The sequence below is a fragment of the Euleptes europaea genome, chromosome 10, assembly GCF_029931775.1.
Source record: "Euleptes europaea isolate rEulEur1 chromosome 10, rEulEur1.hap1, whole genome shotgun sequence".
NCBI classification, from domain to species: domain Eukaryota; kingdom Metazoa; phylum Chordata; class Lepidosauria; order Squamata; family Sphaerodactylidae; genus Euleptes; species Euleptes europaea.
Window position 1 is genome coordinate 51,296,894 of NC_079321.1, and position 13,059 is coordinate 51,309,952.

The following is a 13,059-nucleotide window of genomic DNA, read 5'->3' on the forward strand; positions in this document are numbered from 1 at the left end:
AATCTGATTTGGAAAATATAGCAAACCAGTTGTACTTGGTAAATTTAGTCTGCAAATACTGTCCTTTAAAAATATTTTCCATCCATAATTTACAGCAGCTTCTGTGGTCTCCTGGCAAGCTCTTAAAAGAAGTTCAATGCTGAGTAGTCAGTTTGGCTTAAGACCAGAAGATGCTAAGCTTTTGCTAGTATGACAATTCTAATGTTTCTCTGTAAAATGACTTGGGAGCTCCGAAACCCTGCTGTGAGGAAACAGCCTTGAATCATTTTATATATTGCAAAGAACGGCTCAGTCATCTATTAACTTGTTTTCAAAAACAAACAAACAAACAAAAAACACCTAATGCTAACATATATTCTTGCAATCTCCCATGGATGGACTTGCCTGATAGAACCTGTGTAAGTCAAACAATGATAGGCACAAGTGGGAAAACTTCTTTTCCCCATTTTCAGTATTGAATTAGGCCCCCAAAAATACATGCACAAATAACAACATGCTGGCTTCTTGAAAAGCAACCAAAAGAAGGCAGATGCAAGCTTGGTGGTTTGGTAAAAATTTCCAGTCCTTTTAGGAAGCAGTTATGCTTCAAGCAATCACCACTATGCTGGTTTCATATGCTGAATATGCACACTCTTGCTACTCAGGAACAGTCAAAGGGGAAGCAAAGATAAGACATCTTGCTCTAGGGAAGCAAGGGAATATTGTGTGTGTGTAAAGTGCCGTCAAGTCGCAGCCGACTTATGGCGACCCCTTTTTGGGGTTTTCATGGCAAGAGACTAACAGAGGTGGTTTGCCAGTGCCTTCCTCTGCACAGCAACCCTGGTATTCCTTGGTGGTCTCCCATCCAAATACTAACCAGGGCTGACCCTGCTTAGCTTCTGAGATCTGACGAGATTAGGCTAGCCTGGGCCATCCAGGTCAGGGAATATTAGGAAACAGCAAAAGAGCCCTGTAGCAAGGAGGCAGGGATCCCAGCCTCCAGGTGAGACTTGGGGTGTTGGCCCCCTACCTTTCCCAGAACCCCAGTATGCCATAATGGCATATGGGACCAGAGCTAACAGGGAATAGTAGGGCACTGCTCTACCAAGGTGAACCAAAATTTCCAGGGCTCTGGAAGCCATCTTGGCATCCTGTGCAAAGCTTTGGACACTGTAAGACAGAAATGGGTCGTTTTGAATTCCTCTGGCCTCGAGGTGGTGAAGCTGGAACAATGGGGAGTAAATTAGCCTCCCTCACATCCTTAATGAAGCACTCTAAGCAGACATATGGGACTGATAACACAACACCTTAATCCCATCAGCAATCAGAGTCCATTCATAGAAATCAGATCAGTCTTTCAGCATATCTACATTCATCCTCCAGCTCCATCTAACTTGCAGAGTGGATTAAACCAGAGCGTGTCTTTGTCTACTCCTTCCTTCCTGGGAAAATTTTCCAAACATCCTCACATATCTAAAACTCTATAAGGTATTCTTCTATATCGGCATTACCTCATGCAAGAATATGAGGTAATGGCGACATAGAAGAATGCATTAATATTTCAACTAGTCAAGGGATAATTAAACTGTTTATCCCTGGCAAGGAGTAATTAAACTTTTTTGTCCCTGGCAAAACTCATTGTATTGCCACTTAGCATACAGCCTTTGGACTCATTTCTGGGTATAAGTATTAGCCCCTTTGCCATTCAAAGCGTGTATGTGTTTTCTCAGATCTAAGCACTGCGCACCTTATGTCTATAAGGCTCTTTCCTTCGGAAAGACACTGTCATTTCTCTGCTGCTCAGCGCTGCTATCATTTAGACACTGCATTCTTCTGACCGGTAAACCTCAACGCCCTCATATTATTGTGTCCACCCCCTCTTCTCTTTCATCTCTTAGGCTCTTGTGTGTTTCGGGTATGTGATTCTATGGTTGAATGTGTGCGTGTTTAAAATTGATTTTTTAATAAAAACCCTTAAAATTATAAAATGTTTCCTCATTTAAGGGTATTTCCACTGGTGTGCTCATCCCCGTAAAATTAAGAGAAAAGATTCCATACCCCTCCCTCTCGCTAAGCATAGCCTCCATAAAGCTAATCCCTCCATCTCAAAAGGAGTTCATCTGTAAGGGGCAACCGGAAAACCCCCAGAATTACAGCTCATCTCCAGTCTACAGAGATCAGTTCCCCTGGAGAAAACGGATGCCTTGTAGGGTGGGCTGTATGGCATTGTACCCCACTGAGGCCCCTGTCCTCCCCAGGCTCCATCCCCATATCTCCAGGAGTTTCCCAACCTGGATCTGGCAACCCTACCCCCCATCCCCCTCCGGTGGCCAGGGGGACCTGGCAACTCTACAGGCAGGCCACAGGTACAAACTCCAGTAGGTCAATTAAGCTTATAAATTTGGATTTGGGTAGAATAGTAGGTCATTGAGATCTGTGAGCTTTGGCTTACAGATAAATACACTGTGAGTATAAATATACCATTTAAAGAGTAAAACCATGGGCTCTTTGACAGCATACGCCCAGCTCATCAGAGTCAAAACTTCCACACCAAACACATGTATCAGGAAGTAAAATGCAGGATGCTGGATACACCAAACTAAGATGATTACTTATCACTTACTTGGGCAATGTATACAAAATAAGGCTGCAGACATCCATTATCAGGGCTTGCAGCAGAGTTGCAGTCTACTAGCAGAGCCCATGTTAGTAAAAAAAAAAAAAAAAGGATCACTTCCATCAACTTTGTTGTGCAGGCTGCTATGATACAACATTAACAAAGAAATGTTTTGATCACAGGCACAGAAGTTAAACCGTAACAATACAGTATTTAAATTTTCTTTTTAAAAAATCCTCCCTGTCGCCAAGGAGTTTTGGGCAGCATACCAAGTTATCCCCTACCAGTTTTATCCTAACAGTCATCCTGTGAATTAGGTTGTGGGAGTTCAGGCCAGTTCCTGCATTCTTAGCCCAGTAAGCTTTGTGTCTGAGTGGGGATCTGAATCTAGGTATTTGGGGTCCTATTCTAGCACGCTGACCATTGCTCCACAGTGGCTCTCCAGCCTCTCTGATCAGTTTTTGAAAAGAATATATTTTATTTTTCCAGACTGATTTGCTTTGCCAAGTACTTCCATATGCCCTCCAGTCATAATTACTTGCTTTCTTACTGAAAGCTGCCTAGATTTTTTAAAAAGAACTAGGTAGCACTTGCTTTTCAATTGCAATAAAAGTGCGATAAAATTGGCAAAGGAAAGAGTGAATAAATTTGAAGTTATAATCCACCAGTGATGAAATAAATGTAGGTAATTTAGTCTGTGATTATTTCCAAAGACCAAAATCTAAGTAAGTGCCATTTTTAACTAAATATGATACTTCTCTCTTGTGCACAGCAATGGCAAAGTAATACTGTGTGGGAGACAAAGTTATAATTGAATTTCCCTCTGGTAGGGCTAATGAAATGATAGCAGTGGAAATTACTCTAATTGCTAAATGGAATCTTGGATTGCAAACGAAGAAAATGGAATTAATACAAAATGTCTCTTCATCATCATCAAACCAAAATTATTTTCAAATAAGAATTCAAGTCAACCGTGTCACCTTCTCATTCTCATGTTCACTTACAGCAATCCCACACTGTGTTATCCGTAAGCTACTCATGAAAATGCTGAAAGATGACGTACTTACACATGACCCAAAGCCGAAGTCATGCTACAATTTCTTACCTGCTGAGAATGGACGTACCTGGGCTTATGTAATTGCTCCCCGCCCCTCTATGGTGTGAATTCCATCCTCCCTTCCCTAGTCAGCCTTAACCATGGTTAGCGTTTCATCTGTACCAAAAGTAATCATGGATAATGACAGCTGAGTTCTCTCTAGCATTTGGAAACCTGCTTCAAAGCCTGGCTTCAAATCCCAGTTAGGATGCAAATCTCAAGAGAGAAGTGTTATATCTGTACTTTGCCCATGTAATTATGTGATTTAGACATTTTAGAGAATTATTTATTTAAAAATGTAGATCTTTTAATGTAAACCAGTTCATTATTAAGGATTCTGACATGACATGGTGGGCACAGCAATAAAATGGCTGCCACAAAATGGTTGATGCTGGAGGCGGGGCCAGCCACAAAATGATTGCCACAGCTTAACTTCAGTAACACAGGGTAGATCCTTGTGCTGTGGTAGCAACTGCTGCCAAAGCAATACTTTAAAAAATCTGCATAGCCAATCAAATCTCCAATAGTAAATCAGAAGTCTTGCTGGACAAAAGCCCTACCTGGCCCCACCCACTTCCTAAAGACACTTGGTGGGTGCCAGAAAAGGTGTTGCTGGGTGGCCACGGGCACCACATTGGGTACCCTGGTTTCACTGTGGATATGGTTGCTATCTTCCAGGGCTTGGAGGTCTCCCAGAATTACAACTGATCTCCAGACTACAGTCCCCACTGAAGAAAATGGCTGCTATACCCTACTGAGGTCTCTCCCCTCCCAAAACCCTGCTCTCCCAGGCTTCCCCCCCTGAAAATGTCCATGAATTCCCCAACCTGGATCTGGCAACTATAACTGTGGATGTCAACGTATCAGTTAAACAAATTTATATAGCATAGCAGACATGACCATGGTTCATTTTCCAGATCTAATTTTCTTTACAGTTCTGCATAAAACACAGCAATTATAAATTCAGAAGCAGAGACTGATGTGTGGTTTTGTAAGAAATGTCATGAATGTTACCGATGCCAGTACTACCAGGGAATAAATCAGTCAAGCAATTAAATTCTCCTTGCATTTCAGAAATGACTGTCTCTTCTCTGCCAAGCAATTCTTCAGCACACCTATTAGAAGCAATCTCAGCATCACTGCTAGACAGAATTTAAATCAGCCTGGTACGTGCTTTCTTTCCTATCTAGTTTATAAAGCCAATCTTATATATTATTGTGCATTTAAGTAAACTATAATGTGCAAAAAGTAATTAGTTAGATCCAAAGTACAGCAAGCGGAATGGAGTTTGCAGAACGCAACTTTCACGCCTCGCGCTGCAGACCAATGAGTTCAGCCCCACCCCATTTCCATCAGGAGACTCTCACATCGCATGGGAGGGGACCTAGGTTACCAGCTCGGGGTTAAGAAATCTATGGAGATTTGGGTGGGGGGGCGGAGCCACAGTGAGGGGGGGTCTGCAATGGGAGGGGGGAAAGGGAAAACTCGTCCTTCCTGTACCAACAGAAGTGCTACTCCACTGGCATTTATTTAGGGTATTTCTATGCCACCTCTTCAGAGTCCTGCTCAAGGTGGCTTACAATGAAAACCACATCACAATATTAAAAACAAGTCATTAGAAAACAAATCATTGAACAAAACAGAGGGGGGAAAACCAACCCTATCCTTAAATAGGATTGCCAGGTCTCCCGTGGCCACTGGCGGGAGCTTTGTGGGGGCAGGGCTGGGGGAAGCAATTCGAGAACACACATGCGCAATGACGTCACTTTCCAGTGGCATTGCACAGGAGAGAGACGTACCTCCAGTCATCCTCAGCAGAAGCCCCGACCATGAAGGCAGCAGAATGGCAGCAGCAGCAGGAGTTCCAAAACGGGCGCAGCAGCAATCGCAGTGGAGAGCAACCAGCCCAGCCAGCCCAGACACCTCCAGAGCAGCAGCATCTCGACTGGCCCCACCCACCACCAAACAAATGCTCCGCAGGGGGAGGCAGAGAGGAAAGCTAGCGAGAGGCCCGAGGCTGCAGGGTTGCTCCCCTTCAAACCCCACAACAGCAGCCTTGCTTGGCAGCTGCCTGGAACCACCTTCCCCAGGAACCACCTTCTCCGCAGGTCCAGCCCTGCATGGAGAGCCCAAAAAATTATATTTTGCGCACCCACAGATCAACCCCCCTTTCTGCTTCTGCCGCCCACCAGTTGATGGTGGGTGGGAAGCCCGGTTAATTGGTGGCCGTTTGTCCGCCACTTACCGGGCGAATGGGAACCCTATCCTTAAAACGGAAGCAGACTATGAAAAAGCTGGCAACGTATATACTCGCGTATAAGCCGAGTTTTTCAGCCCAAAAAAAGGGCTGAAAAAGCCGAACTCGGCTTATACGCGGGTCAATACGGTAGGGGAGGGGAGGGGGGAGGAGGGAGAGGGGAACTTACCATTCTCACCGCCGTCGCCAGCCCCGCGAGGGTTCCTCCGGCCGGCAGGGGCCTCTGCAGGGCCGGCAAGGCCGCCCCGCCGCCGCCGGCCCCGCGAGGGTTCCTCCGGCCGGCAGGGGCCGGCAGGGGCCTTCTGCAGGGCCGGCAAGGCCGCCCCGCTGCCGCCACCGGCCCCGCGAGGTTCCCGGGAGGCCGGTGGGAGGGCGACCTGGGGCAGGGGCAAGATCTTCCCTGTGCTCTAAAATGGCGGCCGCCATTTTAGAGCGCAGCTTTACCAGAAAAGAGAATTTCTTATTGACATTATATTGGCTTATACGCGAGTCAATAAGAAATTCCCTTTTCTGGCCTCAAGTTTGGGGGGGTCGGCTTATACTCGGGTCAGCTTATACCCGAGTATATACGGTAAGCTAAAAACCCTAATTAAATGCCTGGGCAAAAAGCTGTGTTTTGGCATAAGTGCTGTCAGGCCAGCAGAATAGCACCTTTAGATACAATCCATTATCTGGTTTGCCTTCCCCCGCCCCCCATGAGATATGACACTGCTACCCACTACTCCAATTCCCCTCCTCCCAAAACATGAGACCCTTCATCCTTGCATAGAAAGATGTGTGTGTGTTAAGTGCTGTCAAGTCGCTTTCGACTCATGGCGACCCTATGAATGAAAGTCCTACAAAATGTCCTATCTTTGACAGCGTTGCTCAGATCTTGCAAACTGAAGGCTGTGGCTTCCTTTATTGAGTCAACCCATCTCTTGTTGGGTCTTCCTCTTTTCCTGCTGCCCTCAACTTTTCCTAGATGGTCCTGCCAAAAATTACGCTTCCATAAAGTAAAAAAGGTAAAGGTAGTCCCCTGTGCAAGTACCAGGTCATTACTGACTAGGGTTGCCAACCTCCAGTTTGTGGCTGGAGATCTCCCACTATTATAACTGATCTCCAGGTGACAGAAATCAATTCCCATGGAGTAAATGGCCACTTTGGCAATTGAACTCTATGGCATTGAAGTCTCTCCCCTCTCCAAACCCCACCCTCCTCAGGCTCCACCCCTGATCTCCAGATATTTCCCAACCTGGAGCTGGCAACCCTATTACTGACCCATAGGGTGACATCACACCCCGACGTTTACTTTGCAGGCGATGTTTATGTGGTGGTTTGCCATTGCTTTCCCCAGTCATCTACACTTTACCCCCAGCAAGCTGGGTACTCATTTTACCAACCTTGGAAGGATGGAAGGCTGAGTCAACCTTGAGCCAGCTACCTGAAACCAACTTCCGTCGGGATCGAACTCAGGTCAAGAGCAGAGCTTGGACTGCAGTACTGCAGCTTACCACTCCGTGCTACAGGGGTCTTAAATACACAGAAGCTGCACATCTATACTATCTCCTGTTTTTCATAATTACTGGCAGAATCTGTAAGCTACCCAGACATTCAACTCTTTGTCGACAAGTATTTCACTCAGAATTTTAAAAACCACTCTCTGGATAGCACACTAGGCATCGCAAAAATACGTGTAAAATGATTAAAGACCAAACCTTATACAACTGTTTGTATTTTCATCCCAAAATTCATAACTTGTGGATGTTTGACATACCAAGAAATATGTTATGTATTTCTTGCTATACAAATCAAATTGCAATGTATGTTCTCTGTTATGCTTTTATGATAAACGCCTTTCTTAGTTGCATACAGATTAAAACAACAAATAACTCAGTTCAAATTCTGAGAACACAAATGAAAACCTCCAGTTCTGAAAGGCAGAAATAATAAAGTGATATGTTGCAGTTGCTCTAATAGCAAACTTTATAAACAAACTCTTGAGCACCATTGTTCATGCTCAATTCGGAAGGCAACTCAGATTTTCATAAGGTAAAACTGTTATTGTTAATCAGACCATACCTTTCTCCTTAAATAGAGCCAAGTTCTCATGCGACCTTTTGATCTAGAAAAGCTGTCATGAGGTGGTTTTCCTACATCAGTTCCATGCAATTCCATACAGTAAAGAATTTATTCAATAGAAAATATAAATGCTCAGTTCAAGCAATATTCTAGCCAAATGGGCAGTGAGGAACATGTCTAACTTTTTGGCCCTGCCACTAAGAACAGCTATCATCCATGTGGTTGTTGAATATTTAGACGAAAGCCAACACGTGTGACTATTACTTCAGGCATATCCCATGGCCCTGAGAATCAACTTTCCCAAAACTGGAAGGGACTGCTGTGAGGGAGGGGGAAATGGGGGAAATCCATGATCCTTGCACAACTGGATCACTGAATCCAAACCCATATTTTACCTTGAACTTCCACTCTTTTGCATAATTTTGTCCCATTTACAATTTTCATTATACCCATGATCACTCATTTCCATGTAGACAAAAGATGAGGCTCTTTCCACAAAGTGATATGATTACTATGACTTCTAGGAGACCGTTCAAGAACAAATATTAGAATGTGGAGCCAGTGGCAGCTTTGAATCCAGAATGGCTCCCAGATCTGAATATTCTAGTTTTTTCTGTTTTTAATTAGTTGCTACTGAAATTTCTGTGCAGCAGCCTAGCTATTCCTTCATATTCCCAGTAAAAGTATTTCTTGCTAATACATTTATTTGCCAAAAGAAAAGTCTGTGCCAAATGAAAAAAATAATGGCAAATCTTGTGGTACTATGATGAAATATTAAATCAAACCATTATCCAAAATCTGTACATTTTTATTTAACTAATGTCTACAAAATACCCTTACAGAGCAATCCGGGGGGGGGGGGTAGTTGGGGATGACCCAGGGACAGCACAGCCACACCACCTCCTGAGCGGCTTGCTGCCTTGGCGCAGCAAGTCGAAAATGTAATTTTAAGAAAACCCCATGAAACGCCTTCATTGAGCTTCACAGGGCTCCACTGAGTTTCACGGGGCGTTCCCAAGGCAAAAGGCCTGACGGAGCTGACTAAAGTCAGCCCCAACCCCAGGAACACCCCCTTTGGTGCCAGTGTGACCCCTCATGCCAGGGAAATGCTGCCGCGGTAACTGTGCCGGTGTCCATGTGTGGTGCTGCTGCGCGGCTCCCCAACATTGGCCTAAGTGCCAATTTAGCCAGCGCAAGCAGCACTAATGCCAGCGTAGGGGTCACGCCGGTTCCAATCCCTTTTCGGGGGCCCTTCAGGATTGCTATGCCCTTCTTCAGTAAAAAGATAATAATGTTGAACTATACACTTGCCTTTCAGTTCAATAAATGTGGACAAATAAGTTTTTCCATTTCCCTTTGAGAAAGGATAATGCAAAGCAGGGGTAAACAATCTGTTCAGTGTTTGAGTATCAAATATCCAAACATCTTAATGCAAAGAAAAATTTACAATAAAAAAATTCTGTTTAGCTCTTTGCAACTTGTTCACTCTTATTTACAGGCACAGGCTACTTGCAGCCGACAGAAGCAGACTCCCAGCTGATAAGGGATCAGGTGGGAGCGTGCATCTGTTCTATACTGTGTAGCAAGTTTTCTGAGGGGTGGGATCAGAAACCCATTCCCAGCTGATCCCCGTTCAGCTGTGAGTTGCCTTCTTATTCTACCAAAGCTTTCCAATGCCCTAGCACAACAAGGCCAGGATACAGGGAAATGACAGGCAATCAGAACCTGACTCCTAGCTGATCCCTCAATCAGATGTACATTGACCTCTGACGAACAAGCAGCGGAAAACTTTTTCAGCACCTGTTCAAGTTGCTTGATGGAATATATTCTTGTTCAGCTCACAGTATGATTGTGAGTGTCAAATTGGGTATATTTGACAGCCAAACAGGTTTCCTGCGAGGTTCGTGGCATCCCTAATCAGGATAAGCTCTATAAACAGGTCCTTAGGAAAGGCTTGTGTATAAACATTTACGTGGAGCCTGTACGTAGATTATAAAGTGTGATGATTGTGGGATTTGTTTGTTTTTGCTGTGGGTGTACATGTACCCACTATTATTGATACTGAAACGGTTACACATTAAGGATCGCCTGCTCCCATTCATCCCAATAGACAGATGGGGGGGACCCCATATCTCGGGACCCCCTGACCCAATCTTTACAAAACTTGGGGGTTCTTGCAAGAAGGGTCCCCTCAAGCTACTCTGAAGGTTTGGAACCTCTACCTCCAAAAAATGCCCCCCCCCGGAGCCGCGGAATGCCACCAATGTGCTTTAAGTGGCTTTATTCCTGTGGGCAATTTTGAGGGGGACCCCTTTCGGGCCCCATATCTCGGGACCCTCCGACCCAATCTTTACAAAACTTGGGGGTTCTTGCAAGAAGGGTCTCGGCAGTTGGGCCGTACCATTACCCCGGCCCGGGGGTCTGGCTGCCTCGGCAGTTGGGAGAAGGCCGTTGTGGTTGCCTTGGCAGTTGGGCCATACCATTACCCTGGCCCAGGGGTCTGGTTGCCTCGGCAGTTGGGCTGTACCATTACCCCAGCCCACGGGTCTGGTTGCCTTGGCAGTTGGGCCGTACCATTACCCCGGCCCAGGGGTTTGACTAAAAGGCAAGACGACAAAAAAATGTGCACACCCTCCCTCCACGGGGATCTCTTTCACACACACACACAGAGACGCTCTTTCTTTCTCTCCCCAGGCCGCGCAGTGGCCGGGCTCACAGCCAGGACCCTCTGACCCAATCTTTACAAAACTTGGGGTTCTTGCAAGAAGAGTCCCCTCAAGCTACCCTGAAAGTTTGGGACCTCTACCCCAACAAATGCCCCCCCCCCGGAACCGCAGAAAGCTGCGAATGTGCTTTAAATGGCTTTATTCGGCCGAATTTATTCCTGAACTCCGAATCTCATGCCGAATTGCACAGATCCGAATCGGGGGAGTTCGGACTTCGGCATTTCCCGAATTATAACGGGCCAAATTTTGCCGAATCCGAATTTTTATTCTCTATTCCTCGTTTAATTATGGCCAGCATGGAATTTGCCTTTTTTACAGCAGCTGCACACTGGGTTGACATCTTCATTGAGCTATCCACTACCACCCCAAGATCTCTTTCTTGGTCTGTCACTGCCAGCACAGATCCCATCAGTGTATATGTGAAATTGGGATTTTTTGCCCCAATATGCATCACTTTACACTTACTCACATTGAATCTCATTTGCCATTTTAATGCCCATTCTTCCAGTATGCAGAGATCCTTCTGGAGCTCTTCACAGTCCGATTTTGTTTTAACCACCCTAAATAATTTGGTGTCATCTGAAAACTTGGCTACTTCACTGTTTAACCCCAACTCTAGGTCATTGATGAACAGGGTGAAAAGCACCAGTCCCAACACAGATCCCTGAGGCACTCCACTGCTCACATCCTGCCATTGTGAGAACTGACCATTGATTCCTACTCTCTGCTTCCTATTTTTCAGCCAGCTCTCAATCCATAAGAGGACTTGTCCTCTTATTCAGTGACTATGAAGTCTGCTTAGCAGTCTTTGGTGGGGGACTTTGTCAAAAGCTTTTTGGAAATCCAAATACACAATATCCACAGGCTCATTTCTGTCCACATGCTTACTGACTCTTTCAAAAAACTCTAATAGGTTAGTGAGACAGGACCTACCCTTACAGAAGCCATGTTGGGTTTTGCCCAGCAGACCATGCCCTTCTATATGCTTGACAATTCTATCTTTAATAATGCTTTCCACTAATTTACGTGGAACAGACGTTAAGCTAACTGGCCTGTAATTTCCTCGGTCCCCCCTGGAACCTTTTTTATAAATGGGTGTTACATTGGCCATTCCCCAGTCCTCTGGTACAGAGGCTGATCGAACAGACATATTACATATCTTTGTTAGAAGTTCAGCAAATTCCCATTTGAGTTCTTGAAGAACTCTAGGATGAATACCGTCTGGTCCCTGTGACTTGTTAGTTTGCAGTTTGTCTAGACGTTCTAGGACTTCCTGCCTTGTTACCACTATTTGCCTCAGTTCCTCATTTTCCCCTCTCCAAAATCTCTGTTCAGGAGAAGGAATCTCGACAGCTTTGAGGATTCTAGAGGCGCCTTCCAGGGCGTTTCTGTCATCCTCTGGGATAAGTTGGGCTAGTTTCCTAGTCCAAAGAATGGCCACCCTGGAAACCAGGGCTGAGGTGATAGAAGAATTGATATCCCAGGAAGCCGCTTCGTGGGCCTTCTTGCATGCAAGGTCGGCCTTCCTGTCCACTGGGTACTTTATCATGCTAGACCCCTCTTCGGTGACTAAATCTGAAGAGTGGAGGACAGTAATGGAGCTTTCCACCGATGGGATTTTAAGTATTCCAGCTGCGTTGTCGGCAAGGCTGTAAAACCGTCTGGCTATGGCAAGGGCCTGGTGAGACACCATGGGCTTATCCCACTCTGCCTTAATCAAGGTTAAGAAATAACCAGGCACAGGTATAACCCTAGGTGACACATTATGCTAGTGGAAGAACTCCTTTGACCCAAAGGGTTTCTCTTTGGGTTGGGAGTCTGGTTCCCCGACAAGGTCGAGAGCAGTTAGGGTCTTGTTCATGAGGGATTGGAAATCCTCTGGGCTGAAAAGCCCAAGTTGCTGCTCTTCTGTTTTAGGCTCCTCGGAGTCAGAAAATTCCCCTTCTTCCTTCTCCTCATGAGGAAGTTGGGAGGGAAATGTTAACTACTGGCTCCTTTGGAGGGGCTTTGTGCGCCGCCTTAGTGGGTCATGGGACCCCCTTCCCAGTAGGTTGGTGAAAGGAAGAGCTAGTCCCTTCCCCCGGGTCGTCAAGGCGGGACGCAGAGTTAATGCCGCTGACGGAGGGAGCCGGAGAGACCGACTGCATGGCTCTTAAGCCATCTGCAAACGCGTCCTTCATGAGGGCTGCCAGCTCCGCTCTTAGCCGTGCCATACCTCCCACCTCTATAGAGGATGCGGGAGCAGCTGCCTCTAAACCCCGAGGGACCGATGTTACTGTACCCTCTGTAGTCAAGGTCGTCAACTGGGATGCCAGAATTGCCG

At 45.8% G+C, this 13,059-nt stretch overlaps 1 protein-coding gene across 2 annotated transcripts in view; it reads right to left on the reverse strand.

The window, feature by feature from the left end:
- Positions 1-13,059, reverse strand: part of ME1 (malic enzyme 1) — a 124,503-nt gene that overhangs the window by 46,075 nt on the left and 65,369 nt on the right. The gene's annotated exons all lie outside the window — the stretch shown is intronic.